This window comes from Rattus norvegicus, chromosome 5 (assembly GCF_036323735.1).
Source record: "Rattus norvegicus strain BN/NHsdMcwi chromosome 5, GRCr8, whole genome shotgun sequence".
Lineage (NCBI taxonomy): Eukaryota > Metazoa > Chordata > Mammalia > Rodentia > Muridae > Rattus > Rattus norvegicus.
In genome coordinates, this window is record NC_086023.1 from 83,025,599 (window position 1) to 83,048,287 (window position 22,689).

Consider the following 22,689-nt stretch of genomic DNA (forward strand, 5'->3'; position numbering starts at 1 on the left):
GTAAAATGTGTGCATGATAACGTCATTCCAAAACTGGGGCACAGAAATTCCATACAGGATAACACTTGTCTAATCTGAAAATTAGAGTTATTTCAGTGGAACAAGAAAACAAATTCAGTGCAGCCCACACAGGAATGGTTTCAGAAGCTCTTTTTTTAACATTACACTATTAGGGCAGTTCCAATACCACTGATCAGTTGTACTGATATTTCCGGTGGTACAGAAGTCGCAGCTCCACTCATAAACTGTGTAGAATGAACTCAAGAATATTTTATTGATTTCTCCATCTCTGATACACTAAAATGCTGCAAATATGAAATGTAAATCTGTCTGAAGAATGAATGATAAACACACACGAAAGGATGAAATTCAACAGGAAGCATGTACTGTAGAAACATGTTTGATTTCATATTGTTCTGCAGGTTTGTGTCCGTCTAGACTATGTTTAGTGCTTCTTCCCCCAAGGCACTTCTAGAAAATCCAGTAAATGGGCTAAAATAAAATTTTGGGACAGTGTCTTCCAGACTGTCAACTAAATAAGTAGGCCATTTCTACCTGTTTGATTAAATTTCTCAGCCACACTTTTCCCAAGACCTGACAATGTCTTTGAGAAATGTCGCAACTTGCCTTCATGTACAAGCAAAGGCTGGAGGCAGGAATGCAAGAATTATCTGGAGATCAACATGTTTATTATCCAACTAAATATGGCTATGTAATTGTTGTGCCTCCTTATGGGAAAAGCAGTATTAAAGATTCTACATGTTGCACTATTGGGTAATGTCTCTCTCTCCAGCTGCTTAGGTTTTCCTATTGCAACTTAATTCAATCTTCTTTCACATTGGGATACTCAGTGAGAAACTCCAAGTGCTCCCCCAAAACATCTTAAAATAAGCTGCTTTCATCTGGCTGCCTTCTTACCTTTTCCAATGACTACTAGATAGTTGTAGAATGTCATAGTAAGAGCTGAAAAGTCGGTCATTTCTTTTCTTGTTTCAGTTCTCCAACCCAGTAAGTCAAGCAATTGTAAGGAATGACAGATTTCATACGGGCATATACCCGATTCAGTATTCACTGGTGATCAGAGACTCAATTTCAATTACTCCTTAGGAAAGCGCTGCTATGTCACCATGATGCATGTTACCACAATGCTCATCCATGATAAATAAGGCATGAATGCTTGTCCTCAATATGTCATTGGAGCTGTACTCAGACCTTTGTTGCAAATGGAAGAAAATAAATAGATCCCTTACAATTACCGACACTATCAAGTTCCTCCCTATTCTAGGTAAAAGCAAGAAGTCATAGGTCAAGACTTAGAAATGAAAGACTTCTGTCTTACTGAACATCAAATGTTAGGGAGTAGAAAACTGCCCTGTGCAGGTATGAAGACTGTGCTTAGGAATCTCCAGAAAGCAGGGGCTGGAAGCCTAGGTACATGTTCTTTCATCTTGTTGGATGCAATGTCCACAATGCAAATTCAAACATACAATTATGCACTTTATAAAATAATACAGGTAGAATTAATTTTCAACCATAATGCCCTGCTAAGTATGAATGCATGAGCACTATACCAATAATGAGATCCCTGAGTGCAGGGCTGGACTGAACACTGATCAGGAAGCTGACAGCTGGATGTACACAATTGACTTTATATTCCATTCTAGACAGATAACAATGTTTGCCATGTATGGGAAGTTGAAAGAATCCCATTCCAGGTTTTTCCCATGCATATTACTTGGTTGGATTTAGGAAAAGGTATTTCCAGGAATGCGAATTAATCAGGAAACTTTTGTGCCTTGGTTAAGGAGGAACACAGGAAGAATTGTGCACACACTAAAATACACAGAAGTACTCAAACTGTGAATCCCTGAGGGCAGTTCTGTGTCTCCTCTTCTCTATATGACTCATTTGTCTTTGGGCATTGCTTCAGACTCCAAAATATTCTTCATTTAATTTTATAACAAAACAATTGTGCATCATTTTCAACAAGTCTAGATGTCAAAAATGGATCTCCACTCCACCTACTGTCTCTTGGCCATTTAGAAGACTTTTCCAGGTTACATTCCAACAAATATAGGCAGAGCAATTTCCTATTTCCTCTACACCATCTGCCTTCTAGTCGTGACATCACCTACCTTTTTAGGCTGCCAATGGTCCTCACCAGTCTGTCATCTACTGGCACAGTGTCCTTGGTAAGCTATAGTTATTCCTACCTTTTGTCCTCATGAAGGGTGAGAAAATATTCCTAATAGATTAGGGATAATGAAATGGACACTCAGTACAGAGAAGACATGAAACTTACACTAGGTATAGATTCTGTTAAAATTCACAGGCCAAATACTAATTCATGATCCTTTACCTGACCACATCTATCTACCTTTATCCTCCTTTGATTTCCATCAGCCAATACGTGCTTTCTCAAGCATATTCCTGTAACTTCCCACTTTGGTCAAACATTTCAAAGGTCATGCCCAGAGGTAAAATATCTTCCTTCTTTCTGGACACTTCCTATCCTTCATCTTCAGCAACAGGAAAAAGAGGTTCCCTTGGTGACTGATAATATGTGGTATACACTGTCTTTAGGGAAAATTTCACTTTTATCCATCTGGTGTGTTTGTGCCCCTTTGATCCAAAGCAGAAAAATTCCATTTTTGGTGGACTCTCTTTTAGGTAAATATCAAGTTAAGGTCATTCATTCTGCATCCTTTCTAATACCTGCTGAGTTCTAGTTGATCATCATCACTATATTTTATATATATATATATATATATATATATATATATATATATATATATATATATATATGTAATATATACCCAGGATACACACACACACACACACACACACACACACACATACACACACACACACACACACACACCCACACACATTTATTTTTTCTTCTGAGTAGTTCTCTGCTAATATGATTTCTATCCTACCTTTTGTAAACCAGTGAGACTGCATATGATTTTAAAACTTTCAGTATTTTCACTTGCACAAGAAAATGACATAATTTTAAATATTATTCCCTTCTACTAAACACTGTTCAATTTTCAAACAATGTACTTAACAATCTAAAACATTTATTAGCTTTGTCAGTCACCAAAGGTCTTTTTGAATAAATAGGGTTAGTTTTTGCAAAAAAAAAAAAATATATATATATATATATATATATATATATATATATATATATATATATATATACCTTAAGGACATTGGGACATTGAAAGATTTTTTTCCAGAGGGCCATTTCATGCTCTTAAAAGATTCTACAAAGGGAAGAGGCTCTGTTCCATATTATATTCTGTTGAGGTCAGCAGCCACAGACAGAGACTGACAGAATATATACCTGGGACAATGGGGAAAAATCCATTTTCATGGAGTTACTGATTTGGATGAAAATAGATCAAAATGATTCAAAATAACAGTCAGGAACATTGCAATTTCTAATGATGATAAGGAAGGAAAGGGGAGCGTAGTAAGAAACTGACACAAAGTTGGTGGTTGTGTGACTGGGCAGTAAGAGAAGTTGTATAGAGGTCAAGAATATTGAGCTGAAAACTGACCAAGAAAACTTACATAACTACCTAGTGAAGTAGAGGCAAAGCCTCTTAACACATTAAAGGAAAAGCTCACAAAATGCCTTAACCTGACATCTGTACCCAGTGACAGCATCTATGCCGTGTGGCTAGGACAGAGAGATATACTGGAGAGACCACTGTACTGTGATTGAAGTGGAGTCATACCAGGTCACATATAGCATCATTAGACATGCTGAGGAGTTTGAAACGCAGTGATTCGGATGTTTTAGAAAGGAAATGGAATGGGATTTCATTAGAAAAGAAATGTCTTTGAAAGCCATCTTTGACCATTTTGAAGCAAAGGAGGAAACTGCTCAATGAAGTGTTAGATAGGGCAGTGGATAAGCATGAGAGTGAAGGATGCTTTATCTCTGAGTGATATTAACATGGATAAAACTGGGTGGAAGTAAAGAAGACAAGATATAAAAGAGGCAATGAGTACTAGCGAAGTGAATATGACAGGCTTAAAGGAAATAGAAATCAACGATTACTTTGTTTAGGGCAGTTAGGTGAGTACTACAACGAAGACATTAAAAAAGGCAGGGAAGTGGAGAAGGGAGATCTGAGTGCTGTTTCCTCCTGATAAATCAGGAATACTATCAATCATTCAAAAATGTCAGTATTTCCCATTTTCCAAGAAGATGGTTTTAAATATTTTTCTCCACTAAGCACTCTTCCAAACAGAACCAGGATAGGCACAGAGTGAATCTTCAATATGAATATTGCTTGAAGTATGAGAGTAAAGCAGGGTTATGTTGCCAGTAACATTGGTTGTTACTCTCATATCACCAAATGCTTGTAATCAGGACATGTGTTATTGCTTCAACTTTACAGAAAAGCCAACTAATGCTAAAACAAGCAAAATCAGACACCCAAGGCATCTGTGACCTCTAGGGATATGCTGATCATGAAAGTCGGAATCCTGACTTCCTGGTTCCAGACTTTGTTAATATAGTAACAAACCTTGAAGCTTTGCCTGTGCATAAACCCCAGAGGATTTTTCCTCCATAGTTTACAGTGGCCAGACTGTGACTCATGGAAGGAGAAGTGTCCTCATTATGTAGCAAATTCCATGAGCACACACCAAGTGTTGTTTTCTCTAAAAGACTTAAAGTAGCTTCCTCTCTGTCTCCTTCAATCAACACTTGCAGAACTGTGCTCAGGTTAAGGGAAGTTCTGCTTGGTTTTGTATAGGCTCTTTGATATGCCTAAATTTCAATGGTTTGTGTTCAATCCCTGGAACCTCAGGCACAGCCAACCCACATGTGGTGGGAAATGAGGGGAGAGGGAAGGAGGAATGTGAGGGAGACACAAACACTGCACAATGTTTTCTTTCTGAAAAACTTCATCAAGGCTCCAGTTCCAGTGACCTCACCTTCAAGCAATGCCAGCTCCTTTGCTTTAAATCAAAGTTGACTTGTGGTGGTGGTTCACATATTTGGAGACTTACAGGCCTACTGCTTATGATGTTGCAAAGGGAAATCCTGAAGGTTAATATCTGGCCTCTAAGATCAGGATGTCTAATGATCTTGATATCTTTCATGTTTTACTTTGAGATCCAGAGGGAAGGCTTGCATAGAAGATGAAACTGTAGACGTGGCAAGCAACATTGAAACGGTGGCATTTAAGGGCATGCATCAGGGAATGGACATTCTGTATTCTCTTTTCTACATATTGAACATGAATCATAACAACCTTTTTATCAAACTTTCTACTGTAGTTCTTGCACTCTGAATTTACAAGTTTTTCCAAAGTACTTCATGTAAATTTCCTACACAAATCTTTCCAAGTCTTATTCATCAAAAATAGGACATAATCCACATTTCATTTATGGTTGGATCATTTATAATATGATCTCTGCCTATATTTATGATCTACTTCATGGCTTCTTTTCTCTTTTATTGGATATTTTCTTTATTTACATTTCAAATGTTATCTCCTTTCCTAGTTTCCCCTCCGGAAGTCCCCTACCCCATTCCCCCTCCCTCTGCCTCTATGAAGGAGCTCCCCTACCCACCCATTCACTCCCTCTCGCCTCTCTGCTCTGGCATTCCCTTATAGTGGGACATTGAGCCATCACAGGACCAAGGGCCTCTTCTCCCATTGATGCCAGACAAGGCCATCTTTTGCTACATATGCGGCTGGAGCCATGGCTCGCTCCATGAGTACTCTTTGATTGGTGGTTTAATCCCTTGGAGCTCTGTGGGGTCTGGTTGGTTGATATTGTTCTTCATCCTATGGGGTTACAAACCCCCTCAGCGACCTCAGTCCTTTCTGTAACTTATCCATTGGGGACCCAGTTCTCAGTCCAATGTTTGGCTGCGAGCATCCTACTATGTACTTGTCAGGCTCTGGCAGAGCCTCTCAGAAGAGAGCTATATCAGGTTCCTTTCATCATGCAACTCTTCTTATACCCAATAATGACTGGGTTTGGTGACTGCATGTGGGATGGATCCCTATGTGTGGCAGTCTCTGGATGTCCTTTTGTTCAGTCTCTGCTCCACACTTTGTCTCTGTATTTCCTCCTGTGAGTATTTTGTTCCCCCTTCTAAGAAGTACTGAAGCATCCACACTTTTGCTGAGTAAGGTAACCCAATCACAAAACAACAGATGTGATATACACTCACTGATGAGTGGATATTAGCCCCAAAACTTGGAATATCCAATATACAATTGACAGACTGCATGAAGCTCAAGAAGAAGAAAGACAAACGTGTGGATGCTTCATGGCAATTTCTAGTGCTCATCTTTGAACAAATGATTGTCATGTCCTTGCTATTCCTGAAACCTATCACTGTCAGATTTTCGGTCACTGGCATTACTTTCTTCTGTAACAAAATGAAAGTCTCTTTACACTAGAATCTTATGGCTTGCTTCTTCATAGTTTTTAAGTTTTATTTCCCTCAAAAACCCTCATGACTGTCATGGATGAAAGAGTTTTTCTAAGACACAGAAATTCTTCAGATCAGATTGGAGTATATAAGACGATGAGACTGACTCAATTTAAAAAAAAAAGGAGAGAAAGAACATGGTGATTAATTGTTTGTATCCAGCTACTTAGTCAAACATCATTATGGGCTTTTCTGTGATGGTATTTTTGGATAAGATTAACATATGAATCAGTGTCTTGAGTAAAGAAATTATTCTTTCTAATGTAAGTGGACCTCATCTAATCAATGGAAGATCTGAATAAAAGAGAAAGGCTGACTCCAGTGTAAAAGAAAGTTTGTCTTCTCAATGCCTTTCTTGAAGCAGCAGAGCCTTCAACTGTCAACAGAATCATACACTGTCTCCATGCCTAGACATTTGAGATCATGTGGAATGAACCACTCGTTCTCTTTCATCCTCACTTAAGCTTGTTTACACACACTGCACAGCTTGGTTGCTGGTAGCTCCCATTATGTTGTAACCCAGTTCATCAAAAGTAATATCTGTCTGTGTCTCTCTCTATATAATATGTTTTACTTCTTTAGAATTTGTAAAAATGCAGCCTTTGGTACTGAGATTGGTTCTGAGGACCCTAATTTCAACTTAAAGACTGGATTCTCTAAACTGGTCTGGAGTATCCAGAGTAAGCTTTCCAGTTGTATTATAATTAAAAGATTTAATGACTGCTTCAATATCAAAGTGAACACTGATAGCCTATGTCATGATCAGAGAAGAGAAATACCCAAAACATTAACATATAGGCTTAAAGGATTAACTAACCATTTATAATAATATTAAAATATTCTTAGAAGATTATAATAGTCTCTCTCTGTCTGTCTCTTCACACCCCCTCTCTCTGTTTCCTTCTATTCCTTTATAAGTGCTTGGATTATCAGTTTATACCATCATACTGCAAATTATAAAATAATTTTATTGTTTTGTCAAAATAGCAAAGAAAATAAGACTGACTGCTTATTTCTGTTTGTGCAAATGGCATGAATTAAAAGATTGAAATTTCCAGCATGGATGTTATAGAAATAACCTCAATTCTGTTTTCCTAAAGTCAACCATAATCTTCTGTATTTACGGTACTAAGACTGCTACAATTCAAACCTGCATTCCTCCACAGCAACTGGCTGAAGAATGAAACATTTGCTTTATAGAGTGTCTAGTAGTAAAATGAGAGCACTCCTTGCACAGAAATGGTATCTGAAGTTTGACTGGGGATCCGTGAGTCAAGAACATTGAGTCCCTCTCCTATATATGCTATTTGATAATATATGTAACCTCTCTTCCTTTAGTTAAACAATCTTCTTCATCCCATGAGAATAGCCACATGCTACCTTAAGAGTTGTAAAGGATTTGCACTGCCAGTGACTTTTCAAGATCACAGTCATTCTTCTTCAACTCCACCAGCAGTGTGTATCAGTTTCTAGAAGGTATCTAGACTCAAATGGCAGCAGCTGAGGTGATCCATGAAAAGATGCAGTACCCTTTAAAAGAACTACTTGAGTTTTAATTTTTTTCGTATTTTTTTATTAACTTGAGTATTTCTTATATACATTTCGAGTGTTATTCCCTTTCCCGGTTGAGTTTTAAATTTTTATGTAGAGAAAAATTTGAGGAACATGTCATGCCTGTGAAGGTGCTGAGTCATGGTGGAAAGAATCTAATCTTCAAACAGGCCAAATTTTTGAAAAGAGCCCACAACAATTTACTTTGATGTAGTTAAAAAAATTTGGGAGGATGGTAATGGCTAGTTTGGTTGCATAGAATATGTGTTGAAAGGTGACCTACAATGAGCTACTTGAAAATACCAGGTTTGTTTTGAATCAAAGTACAAAAAGTGAGTGAGGTTTTGGTAGACCAGAATGTTAGTTTTGTCATTTATTGTTCCTTTAATTTAGGAAGAAACAAAAGATAAGCCTTTCAACACAACTGTGAAAAGTAAACTTGAAGAAAGCCCCAATATTATCAATTGTCCTTGCAATGTTTTCCTGTAGAAAAAATATTGCAATAATAAGTGTATCGTTAATTGAAAATGCTAATGCAGGTGTGTTTACTGCAGTGCACATCAAAGCAATGATCAGCATACTTTGGCACACACAGCAGTGGCTACTCATTAATCACTCTGTCATATATATATATATATATATATATATCATATCAAGATGTTAATTTATCTGTATAAACAGAAGATGTTGGGTCTACTGAACAAAAATTAAAATGAAGTCATATAAACAGACTCTCTTAGCTCCTCCATCAATTTTAAGACCATGACAAATTGCAACTAAGGTCTTAAGGAAGATTTTTGGGACACTGATAAAAGGGAAGCTGTAGATTGCTTTTCTAGTCTTTCTCAAAAAGACCTATTGCTCCTTACCGTGCAGAACTGGAATTTGTATGATGGAGAAAACTAAGAAGAGGCCATTAACACAGGGACAAAAGGAAATAATGAGCTTTCCAAGGCAGCTAGACACTAGCTTCAAAGTGACAGTAATCCCAGGACAAACTATAGGAAGGACAGACATAGATAATTTGTTCTATGATGTTTTGGATCAAGAATTTCTCATCATAAATCTACTGTGGTTTTAATTCATTCTGATCCTCTTAAATTATAGTTCCAGAATGTATAACTAGAATCTATGTATATCAATTATGTTCAGAATCTCTACACTGCCCCTGAACTGTAGTGTGGGAGTTATTGTGATATAAAACATTAAGTGCTAGCTATCAGACTGATATTTTATCTCTAACTGATAAAATAGTTATCATAAAACAATGCAGCATTACCGAATGGACTCACAGACTATGTTAACACTAAACTGGAAATGGCAGGATTACTAGTAGGGTGGTTCAGTTTGGTCATAACCCATTTGACTTGCTTACTGCAGAGAATGGATGGATCTTAATGTATGAGGATGCAATAATGTAATATGGAATGTCTATTTGCTTCAGTTATAGATGTTACATGAGTTAAGACTTCATTGTTTTAGAAGATTAATATAAATATTTACTCTTCATGACTTTTTTTAAAAGATTTATTCATTTATTATATATAAGTACACTGCAGCTGTCTTCAGATACACCAGAAGAGGGCATCGGATCCCATTACAGATGGTTGTGAGCCACCATGTGGTTGCTGGGAATTGAACTCAGGACCTCTGGAAGAGTAGTCGGGTGCTCTTAACCGCTGAGCCATCTCTCCAGCCCTTCATGACTTTTAATAGAGTTCATTAGAATAATTTTTTATTATAGCTTGAAAGGAATCAGGATAGACATTTCCTATTTTACCTCAAGGTATGTACCCCATCCCTACTCTTATAATTTAGTTTACAGGGAACTTTGTAACCTCATACAAACCTATAATAATGATAGAATGTTTGATAGACCAGTAAGACATTTACATGTTATAAGGTGGGAAAAAAAGTACAACAAACTCAATCCTTTTACCTCAGTGAGATTTTCTATGGATACAGGAATTTACGACTTCTTACCTGAAGGACATGAAACATTGCTTAATCTTTCTTTTCTTCCTTACCAACTGGGTGTTATTTTTACTCCTTTAGAGTATTTGAACATCTGACATTGCTAATCTGAGTTGAGTTCATGTAAAAGCACACAAGAGGTGAGGGTGTTCTGTAGCAGATTAAGGTTTCTGTGAAAGGGACTCTGCCACTTCGGCTCTAGGGTCCAGCAGATTCAATGGTGCTTGAAATGTTGATGGCAGATAGGTATGCCATCTGGAACCTTTGGCAGTTCTATATAAATGAATCATCATCTCTGCCCTTTGGATTTTGGGGCCAATTTTTGCTATTATCTGTAGATAACTACTTTTCTTTAGAGAAACAACTTTGGGGCTTTTGCTGGGTCTGGTCCTAATAGTAAGGGGATATTTAACAACAAGCTACACAACCATGTTTTCCATCATGAACTATACAAATAATCAAGCAAACTATAAAACTGAACGTTTGCAGTAGTATTCTGCCATTAATTGGAAATTGAAAAGGCTGGGTACACCCTGAGCTTGCAAGCATTTTATAAAAAAGTCAAGTTCAAACCTAAAGAGTGTGCGCCAGTGTTTTCTCTGTTCTCTATCCATGCTTACAACTATAGCTTAATGAGGACGTTATAATAAGTTGACCTTCCTTTATATATTGTTCTGTGTGAGTGATGTTAAAACTCAACATTAAAATAAAAATAAACACAACACGACAGCCCTTCTTGGACATTCTCGAACAAGGGTGGGTTAAAGTTTTCCTGGGGAACTGATATATGACTAATTACTTGGTTTTTCATGCTACATATAAATGAGAACTGGTCAGATTCATAATTATATACCAACATATATGCTATGGCCAATGTATTGGTTGAAGACCATGGATTTATAAGGAATGCAAGTGAAAAGACTTATGACTAAAATTTTGAGGAAGCAGTTTATAGATAGCCTTCTCTGAATGAACAACGCAGAACATTCCATGTGAATGTTAACCAAAGTGTGACCTCAGTATAAGAGAATTCTAATAATCAAGTGGATAGAATGACCCATTCTGTGGCTAGTACTCAGCCTCTTTCCCAAGCCACTGCTGTCACCACTAATAGGCTTATGAACAAAGTAACTGTGATGACAGGGTAGAGGTTATGCATGGGTTCAACAACAAGGCTTCCATTCAGAAAGGGAGACTTGGTCTGGGCATGCAGATGAGTGCTCGATCTCTAGTAGCATAGAACAACTTCATACCTATATAGCATCATTTATTATGAGGATTATCTAGCCACCTGGTTGAAGGTTGCTTATATTGGACTATTTCTGCCATAGAACTGGCAATAATTTGTCCTTGGTAGTCCAAAACCCTGCTATAAATAGCTCTCTGCCTTGTCTGTGTGGAATGATTCTGCCACCATTCATGGAGTTAGAAAATGTCATGTCCACAGTCAACATTACGCACATATGTCACTGTAAAAGAAATGTGGTAAGAGACTCATATTGATGGAATGATATTTTTGCCGCATATACAAACCATCTAATATCAGATATCTTACCAGAGTTGTGCTCTGGCTTTTTGCCGTGGGTGATTGATTCTGACATAAGAGAAATTGAACTGCTCCCTGATAAAGATTCTCTAGGGTAACTCAATTTTGTCATGCCCTGTGATTACAACCAATGGGAAATTATAAAATTCAGTTTAGGTAGGATTACCTAAATGCTGTATTACAGCATTTGAAAGTGAAGTTTTAAATATCTTGCCAGGAAAAGAATCATTTATTATCATGTAAGGGAAGATCCAGTGAGAGGTTAAAAAAGATAGTCATGAATACAAGCTTTGACCATGTGACCAGACACAAAAATAGAAACTCTAAGTATCCTACATATGTCTCCCAATTTTTCTGTGAAGATATTGTTATGAATGTGTGTGAGAGAACTGTATTACATGTCTTTGCTTCCTCCTTTTTCTTATCTATGAGTCCTATACCACAGTAAATATTATTATTTTATATCATATGCTTAAATTGCAAGATAAAAAGAGTAAACTGGACTTCACTTACGCCTCTAAGGGACAGATTTAATATTCTTTCAGGTCCTCCCAGGAAACTTATTTTCATATTATACACCATTATGACTTTGACATTCCCTTCATTTGGTAATAAAGTTTGGTTTATAGAGACAAGTATATGTGTTCAGTTGAGAGTGACTGAACATAGGATGTTAATTTTGTGATTCTTTGGATGACCGGAGGTAGACTGAGCAAAGCAGGTAGTCCTACTAATACACTCAGACTTCATTTATTTGAAGCACAGGGCTGGCTCTCTCTAAGCAAGAAATGATTTTCCAGCCTGAAGGCCTCTGAATGTTTTCTTCTTTCCTTCATATTCAAACTGAAATATCATCTCTTCTTGGGACTTGAGTATGACTTGTCTTTGGATTAGGGACACAGCAATGGTTTTCCAGTTCCCTAGCATTTTGACCTATGGCTGGAACTAAATCATCTTGTTCAGAGTCCCTGTATTGGATTTTCTGAATATCTTGGGCTTGCCAGCCTGTATAATTCCCAAGAGACAATTCCTTTAAACAAACAAACACATGTTCTTTTGGTTCTGTCTCTGTGAAGAATCCTGACTCATACATGGACCAAATTAAGGATTAGTTTGAAAGTGGAAACTTTTAGCATAGTACCTACCAAAGTAATGACTTCATTTTTGCTTTGCTTTCTAAGGAGGAATAGAAAGATATGGAGTGAAAGAAACAAAACAACAACAACAACAACAGCAGCAGCAGCAACAACAACAACAACAACAACAAAATCCACTTCCTCATGTAGGGGGGTAGTAGTTACAAGTTTTATGATCCACAAAACAGTAAAAGTGAAAAAAATATTCCCAAAAGGTTTTACTCATGGCAGAGAAAATTCTAGTTTGATCATCCCAAAGGAACTGAGTTAACTTATGCAATGCTGATCTGTTACAAATCAGACGGCCTTGTTCTCTTCCATGTTATAGGCACCTAAGACATTGAAGAATTTGAGCCATGAAAATATTCGTGCATATATAACAGATTAAAGAGGTTCCAACCTACCACACCATACGCATCATTCAGACATCATTAAGGTTTCCTCTGATGTGTTTTGAATTTTCAAAGGGCACGCCACCTGACTCCATTAAAATATTCTTTCTAACAGAGACAAATCTGCTGAGTTTCATCCTATTGTTCTACATCTTTGCGACAAACTGAACCAATCCATTTTCACTTTCCCAAGTGTATATTCATATACAATTTTTGTATAAATCCTATTTTCATTGCACTGTCTGCTATAGTTTTATCAGGATTGCAGCCAAACTTAATATTTTAATAACCCCAGTATCTTAATAATGCCAAGGTATTCAGTCCCCAAGGTAGCTTAGATGTATATTCGTTCAGCAGCTTATGGATTTAACAACGTTCAGAACAATTGTCAAATATATTCTTGAGTATTTTGGATATTTGATGGCATCATAAATGGTATCATTTATTTAATTTGAATTTCTAAAATGTTATGATTCAAATATAAACATCAAACCTATGTTTTAGTTGAAACTTGGATCTTATAAACTTGTTTGACTTGATTTTGTGTGTGTGTTTGGTGACAAAGACATGCTAACTTAGGAAGTCATCTTGGATTCAGGCAATTTGTTTCTTTCTTTTCAATCTGGGAGGTTTTAATACTGTTTTTTCTTACTGTTTTGGCTAGAAATTTTATGTAACATTAAAAGTTGATGGTGAAAAGCAGACATATCTCGCCCATAAAGCTTATATGAAATCATTCAGTCTTTCCTGATTTAGCACAAAATTATATTTATATGCTAATTATAAAATCAAACACTTTGTTAGACTGAGAAAGTCCCTTTTAGAATTCACTGCCACAGGCTTCATAAAAAATGGATGTTGGATTTCTCTTGTTGCTTGTTTTCTACATACTGAGATGATTATACTTTGGTTTTAAATTTTATTTAAACATTTCGCTATTATATTCAAATACAATGCAACGTTTATATTTCTGGCATTTAAACCTATTTGTACATATGCCTGCTTCTTTTGCTTGTTCGATTTAATGCAAGCTTGTTTTGAAACTTTGAGCCATGAAGAGTATACACTTGTTAGTTTTATTTTTTTTTCTTAACTCACCCAGACTACTGGACTCTCTGTTTTTATTCTCATTGGCTGTGGACTGGAATTTTTTAAAAAGAAAGGAAATCTTGTCAAGTTTGTCCCATGATTCAGGAGTTGTCTTAGTTTCTTTTGCCATTGCTGTGATAAAGCACTCTAGCAAAAGCCAATTTAAGAGAGAAGGGTTGACTTTGGATCATAGTTCAAGGGCATAGTCCACCATGAAGGAAGATGTCAAATTTTAGGAGCTTGAAGCAACTAGTCACATTTCACTCACAATCAGAATGCAGGGGAAAATGAACACATGTTCTTCTTCCTTCCCAATTTTGTACGGTCCAGGAAATTGTTCTACCCACAGTGGGCAAGAGTTCTTACCTCAGTTAATACAATCAAGATAATCCTCCACAGACATGCCCAAAGGCCTATGTCCTAGGTGATTCTGTCAGGTGGAAAATGACTATGCTGAAGTGATAGTTCAGGTGGTAAATGCCAAGTCTTATAATCATAATTATACTTTAAGTTGACAGTCACTAACCATTATAAGAGGTCATGGGAACTGTCTAGTGTTTGAAATTTTATGTTCCTTTTGTTTTTGTGCCATATGTAATGATAGTATAGGTAGTGAATGTCACCCTTGCTTTAGGTGAGAAGATAAGTTGCCTCTGCAGCTCCAAGTAATTTCAAAGTCGAATTTAGATGGACTTCAGGAAATGAAAGCCAAACACAGAACAAAACAAAGCAAAACATAAAACATAAATGTTCTATCTTTATTCATTTTTTTTATTAACTTGAGTATTTCTTATTTACATTTCGAATGTTATTCTCTTTCCCAGTTTCCGGGCCAACATCCCCCTGACCCCTCCCCCTCCCCTTCTTTATGGGTGTTCCCCTCCCCGTCCTCCCCCATTACCGCCCTCCCCCCAACAATCCCGTTCACTGGGGGTTCAGTCTTGGCAGGACCAAGGGCTTCCCCTTCCACTGGTGCTCTTACTAGGATATTCATTGCTACCTATGAGGTCAGAGTCCAGGGTCAGTCCATGTATAGTCTTTAGGTAGTGGCTTAGTCCCTGGAAGCTCTGGTTGCTTGGCATTGTTGTTCATATGGGGTCTCAAGCCCCTTCAAGCTCTTCCAGTTCTTTCTCTGATTCCTTCAACAGGGATACTGTTCTCAGTTCAGTGGTTTGCTGCTGGCATTCGCCTCTGTATTTGCTGTATTCTGGCTGTATCTCTCGGGAAAGATCTACATCCGGTTCCTGTTGGCCTGCACTTCTTTGTGAATTTGTCAAAGTGGCCTCACTTTTAAAGACTCCATTTGAGCAATTAAAGCTAGAAACAGTACTACATACCTCAGGTTTGCTTAGATAAAGATTAAAGTGTTGGCAATATTTTATAACTGTGCATAGTAATGGCATCCTCTCTGTTCTCTTGGAGATCAGTTAATGAACTGATCTGAACTGATCTGCTGAGTTTCTGTAACCTCATTACACCACCCCCAGGAGTGTTTCTGCTTGGTGACAACAAGTGTGCTATTGAATTCATTATTGGAACTTTTTCTTTATTTTTGCTGAAGACAATTCTGTCAGAATTAACTGGACTTTGTGCTCTGCGGTGGTAATACTGTCTGCAATTTTTAAATGACAGACTTGAGGTTCTGTGCCTTTAAACTGATTCTAAAATACCTACTATACTATGTGAATAAAGGTTCAAATCTAAGTCTTTCTTTGTCGCGCGCCCAATGTCCCGCCAGCAAGAACGACGCGCAGCAACAGGATTCTTCTGCGAGCAAGCCTTTACTGTGTTACAGCTCTTCTTAGTGTTACAGCTCTTCTCAGTGTTACAGCTCTTCTTAGTGTTACAGCTCTTCTGAACAGGGACCCCGAGCAGCAAAGTCGCTTGGCTTATATAGACAACAGTATGCTAATTATCTCTCAGGGATTGGTGGGGCTTGGATCACCCCACTACTTGTCCTCCAGGGATTGGCGAAGAATGAATCACCTCATTAGCATATTAACGGTCAACTAACACCTGGTGCATAAACCGCACATGTGCAGTACCGCTGTTCACCAATAGAGGGAGCCCTAGCAAGGGGACAAGCCTGCACATGCGCAGTAAGTCGTTTATATCCAGACAAGGCTGGATGTCGGCGCCATCTTTGTTTCGCCGCGCTGCTCTCTACATTTCTTTTCTGTCATAACACTTACCTCAAATTTCAAATTCCACTCTCTTATCCTCTAACTTCCCCATTAACCTGACAACCTATCTTTATTTATTCAAAATGTGTGAAATACTGTCTTTTTCTGAATCCCAAACTTGAGCAGGAACAAATCTGGCAAAGCAAGGGTTGGAAGACATAATTTGCTAAGACAGAAAACAGTGTGTAAAGCCTGAAGGTCCCATGCAAAAGCAAGATATAAAGAAGTTGTTTTCACCTTTTTGGGTTCTAGGAGATCAAGGAAGGAGAACTTGTATAACTGCTAATGATCAACTAAACCATCATTTGTATATATGAGGGATGGGCATACAGACACGTTTTTGTTTTATAATCATTAAAGGTACAGCGTGGTTGTAACCATTCAGTTAAGGACCAGCGGAGAAAATAGTGAACTGAGTGAAAATGAGATGACAAGCACTATCAAGGCCACAGTGTCATTAAGGCCTGCAGACATATATGTGAGTTGGATTTGAAAAAGAGTTGATATAGCCACTGGGAAGTCATAATCAGAGAGTTAAAGGAATTCCACTTATATATTGCATATGGAAAAGTCACTGCAAAGGTAATGATAGTACAGATCCACTGACACACAGATGATGCTATTGAAGATGAAAGACATCCATAGAGATACAAGAAGATGTATCTATGAAATGCTATGACTTAGTTTAAAGGCTTAAGAAATTATATTTAAGAGGAAAAAAGAGATGTCATGAATCACAGCCTCATTTTTTTTTTCAGTTTCCCATTCACTAAAGCTACCAAAAATAATGGAACATGATTATGTAAGCAGTTCAATATGAGTATTTTCAATTACAAATGCTGTGGAATATATTGTCAGAAATGATCATGAGCAAAAGCAAGCCAGCCAATACAATACCACAAGTCTTTTTAACCCCTAGGAGGAGAGAGTTCAAGCCTGGCTCTATGCTACCAAATTTTCTCTGCAAAGAGGTTCTGCTTAAAGACACACATTTTCTGTTGTTGACATGGCCGTAGGTTTTATATTTTTGTTTTGTTCATTTTTTTCCATTTTTTTCTTATTTGTCTTCTTGAAATATTGCTGAAAGAATGAGTTCTTGTCCTTAAGATCTTAGACTTTGTGGATTTTTTCTTGTATCCTTTTCTTTACATATAGAAATAAAACAAATGTATACATTTTATTGTGTTCCAAAATTGTCAATGCACAAGCTCCAGATGGAGATCAGTAAGTCATATAATAAAATACCAAATGCATTGCCTTGGGAGGTGGTAGGGAAACTGCTGAGTGCATGAATGTAAGCACTCAGTCCGGTCATGGTGGAAGGTACAGATAGATTTCAAATATAAAAATTCGTTCTGGCAAATGTTTCCAAATATAAGGGTTTATCCTACTTTCTGTCTCCAAACCAGTGTTTGCTTTTCTACATTATGAATAACATTAGACATTGTGCAAGACGATGCCATTGATCGGGTTTTCTGCCCAGGGCCTGGGATTTAGCAGTTCATCCTTTCCACTGGAACTTTCTGAAAAGCTCTGGGAAATTGCAGGAACAATATGAGAGTGGTTGTGATGATGTGAGCAATTAAGGAACATGGCTCTGACAAAAATTTCGCAAAGTGGAAGCAAAACATTTTGATATTTTGAAGAGATCTTAATCACATCGGATACTCTCATTTTACATATGGGAAGATTCAGTCTTAATGAGGGGAAGTAACTTGCCTAGGGGTGCAGGGTTGAGATTAAAGCAGATTCATCTGTATCCAATGTTCTCCATTTCAGAATTCATGAATTGGGAAGAATGGGCCCAAACTCCTGGCATCAATGCAGTAAGAAATCATATAAATGGGATTTAATTGGCCTCACCTGGGCCTCCTAAGGGGAGGGCTAGTACAAGTCATGGGTATTCTAGTTAAAGTATGCTAAGTGTCACTCAAACTGACAAGAGCTTTTCCTCTCGTCACGGACTTGTACAGAAAGGAAGACATCATGCTCGCTTACATGATTGTTTAGTGATGTCTAATGTGAGTTTGGAAATGGAAAAATTAAGCCGATAAGTAAGGCTTAGTCACCTTCTTGGTGGAACAAAGACACTCCGGAGGTCCAGCCCTATTTCTTTTTGTGCTGAACCACTGGACATTTTTTTTTCCTAATGGACTTAAGTTTCCCGAGAGAGGAAATAGTGCTAAAAGGAGGAATCCAGCCCTTCGGATAGAAAGAAAACATATGATCCCAGCACATTTGTTTAGTCTTCCTGCGACTCAAGATAGAGCAAAAAGCTCATTAATTTCGAATTGGTGATAATTTGAACAGGGTCTATTCTGGAGTTTACCTTTGCTTTATCTGGCTAAAAGGATTTGCAAAGCAAATTAACAGTGTAAACAGGATGGGAGGCAGCAATATTTAACTTCTAAGAGAGCAAACTGTCTCTTAGTATCTTTAAAAAACGCCATTTATACATGCAGAGATGGTGTGGTAGTTGCAGATTCCTTGAAGCTACCATAATTTTAACTAAGAAACTGAGATCTACCACGGTTTGACCCATATATTTGTGTGTATGAATTTTTATCTTTGGAGAAGTGAATTTTCACATATTTTACAATTGTCAAACTTAAAATTATACTAACTTGGACAGCCCTTGAGTATTTTAATTAAATATACTTAATAATCTATAATTTCAATTAAAAATAAACACCAGAGTTTGCAGCATATGGAGCAGAGTAAAGAGTGGGTATGAAAATAAATGCCTTCATCTAAGCTTTCTACTCAGTACATTACATAAGTGTACATACATGTATGCAGATTTTATATATATGCACATTTCTTAATTTACATGAAATTTAATTTCTGATGGGTCTCCTCAGTCTAAAATGTACATAGATATGGGAGCAGGGCCTAAGACTTAAGGCTGAGAATCCATGCGAGTGTTAGTACTGAAACTCACAGTGACAGAAATGTCAAGTTTCTGGAGTTCAAAACAGAAAGCAAAAGCATATTTTAGCTTTCAGAACAGAGATCAATTTGCCTCTGGAATTTGTTCTGAATAGACCACTGACCCCTGCATTAGGGTCACTAACAATAAAGGTCTTCTAGCTATTGTTATCAGATTCATAGCTCTTTTTATCTGAATATGACCTCAGAGACCCACCTAAAATAACACTTTGCCAAGTTTCTGTGTATTCTTTAATCCTATAAAATTGGCACCTAAGACATTAACTATTATGTTCTCTTTAAGACCATGTTACCAAGGATGGGGTTATTTATACCATGGGATTCTAAGACTTTTATAAAAATAGTCTTTCCTATAGAAATTAAAACTTATTACACAGTAGCAGACTATATCAGGATGTAAACAAAATCTATTACTAGTTTTCTCCATTAATTTATTCATTTATTTACTTTATATCCAGATTTCTGCCCCCTCCCACTCACCCCCTCATGCAGTCCCTCCTGTACCTTCCTTCCTTTTTTTCTTCTGAAAGGTTGGGGGCCCTCCTTTGTATATTTACCCATCCTGTATCAAATCTCTGCAGGGTTAGGCATACCCTCTCCCACTGAGGCCAGACAAGGCAACCAAGTTGAGAAACAGATTCCACAGACAGGGAGCAGCTTTAGAGATGTTCACCCTGTAGTTGTTGGGGCATGCACATAGAGACTGGGCTACATATCTGATACATATTTGCTGGAGGCCTTAGTCCAGCTCATTTGTGCTCTTTGGTTGGTGGCTCAGTCTCTAAGAGCTCCCAAGAGTCCAGGTTAGTTCACTGTTGGTTTTCCTCGGGAGTTCCTGTCCCATTCAGGGCTTGCAATCCTTCTTCCAACTCTTCCAGGTCTATGGGTCTCTGTATTTGTTTCAGTCAGCTGCTGAATGAGCTTCTCAGAGGACAGTTATTCTAGGCTTCTGTCTGAAAGCATAAAAGAATATCATTAATAGTGTTAAGGATTGGTGCTTGTTCATGCAATGGGTCTCAAGTTGGGTCTATTATTGGGTGGCCCTTCCCTCAGTCTCTGCTCCATTTTTTTCTCTGCACTTCTTTTAGACAAGACAAATTTTAGAATGGGTTGATGTAATTTTGCCTCTTCACTGGGGGTCCTGCCTGACTACAGGAAGTGGCCTCTTTAGTTTCCATATCCCTACTGCTATATGTCTCAGCTAAGGTCACCCACATTGACTCCTGAGAGCATCTCTCATTTCCTGTCTCTCTCACATCCTAGAGATAACACCTTACTTCAAAAATCTGTACTCCACAAAATTGTATATCTAAATAAAATGGATAATTTTTCTAGACAAATATCATTTACCAAAGTTAAATTAAGTCACTTAAATTATCAAAACAGTACTATAACCCTTAAGGAAATAGAAGCAGTCATTAGAAAAGCAGTGAGGGAAAAAGGTCAAGTAACAAATAAAGGCAGACCTATGAGAATCACACCAGAATTCTCACCAAAGACGATGTAAGCCAGAAGATCCTAGACAGATCTCATATGGACCCTAAGAGAACACAATGCCAGCCCAGGTTACTGTATCCAGCAAAACTCTCAATTAACATAGATGGAGAAATCAAGATATTCCATGACAAAACCAAATTTAAACAATATCTTTCTACAAATCCAGCGCTACAAAGGATAATAAATGGTAAAGTCCAACATAAGGAGGCAAGCTACACCCTAGAAAAAGCAAGAAACTAATCGTTTTGGCAACAATACAAAGAGAAGGAAAGCACACAAACATACTCTCACATTCAAATATGAATATAACAGGAAGTAATAATCACTATTCCTTAATATCTCTCAACATCAATGGCCTCAACTCCCCAATAAAAAGACATAGATTAACAAACTGGATACTCAATGAGGACCCTGCATTCTGCTGCCTACAGGAAACACACCTCAGAGACAAAGACAGACACTACCTCAGAATGAAAGGCTGTAAAACAACTTTCCAAGCAAATGGTCAGAAGAAGCAAGCTGGAGTAGCCATTCTAATATCGAATAAAATCAACTTTCAACTAAAAGTCATCAACAAAGATAAGGAAGGACACTTCATATTCATCAAAGGAAAAATCCACCAAGACGAACTCTCAATCCTAAATATCTATGCCCCAAATACAAGGGCACCTACATACGTAAAAGAAACCTTACTAAAGTTCAAAGCACACATTGCACCTCACACAATAATAGTCGGAGATTTCAACACCCCACTCTCATCAATGGACAGATCATGGAAACAGAAATTAAACAGAGACTAGACAAACTAAGAGAAGTCACGAACCAAATGGACTTAACAGATAGTTATAGAACATTCTATCCTAAAACCAAAGGATATACCTTCTTCTCACCACCTCATGGTACTTTCTCCAAAATTGACCATATAATCAGGCACAAAACAGGCCTCAACAGATACAGAAAAATAGAAATAATTCCATGTGTCCTATCAGACCACCAGGGGCTAAAGCTGGTTTTCAATAACAATAAGGGAAGAATGCCCACATACACATGGAAGTTGAACAATGCTCTACTCAATGATAACCTGATCAAGGAAGAACTAAAGAAAGAAATTAAAGACTTCTTAGAATTTAATGAAAATGAAGGTACAACATACCCAAACTAATGGGACACAATGAAAGCTGTGCTAAGAGGGAAACTCATAGGTCTGAGTGCCTGCAGAAAGAAACAGGAAAGAGCATATATCACCAGCTTGACAGCACACCTAAAAGCTCTAGAACAAAAAGAAGCAAATACACCCAGGAGGAGTAGAAGGCAACAAATAATCAAACTCAGAGCTGAAATCAACCAAGTAGCAACAAAAAGGACCATAGAAAGAATCAACAGAACCAAAAGTTGGTTCTTTGAGAAAATCAACAAGATAGATAAACCCTTAGCCAGACTAACGAGAGGACACAGAGAGTGTGTCCAAATTAACAAAATCAGAAATGAAAAGGGAGACATAATTACAGAATCAGAGGAAATTCAAAAAATCATCAGATCCTACTACAAAAGCCTATATTCAACAAAATTGAAAATCTGCAGGAAACGGACAATTTCCTAGACAGATACCATGTACCGAAGTTAAATCAGGAACAGATAAACCATTTAAACAACCCCATAACTCCTAAAGAAATAGAAGCGGTCATTAAAGATCTCCCAACCAAAAAGAGCCCAGGTCCAGAGGAGTTCAGTGCAGAATTCTATCAGACCTTCATTGAAGACCTCATACCAATACCATCCAAACTTTTACAGAAAATTGAAACAGATGGAGCACTACCAAATTCCTTCTTTGAAGCCATAATTACTCTTATACCTAAACCACAAAAAGACCCAATAAAGAAAGAACTTCAGACTAATTTCC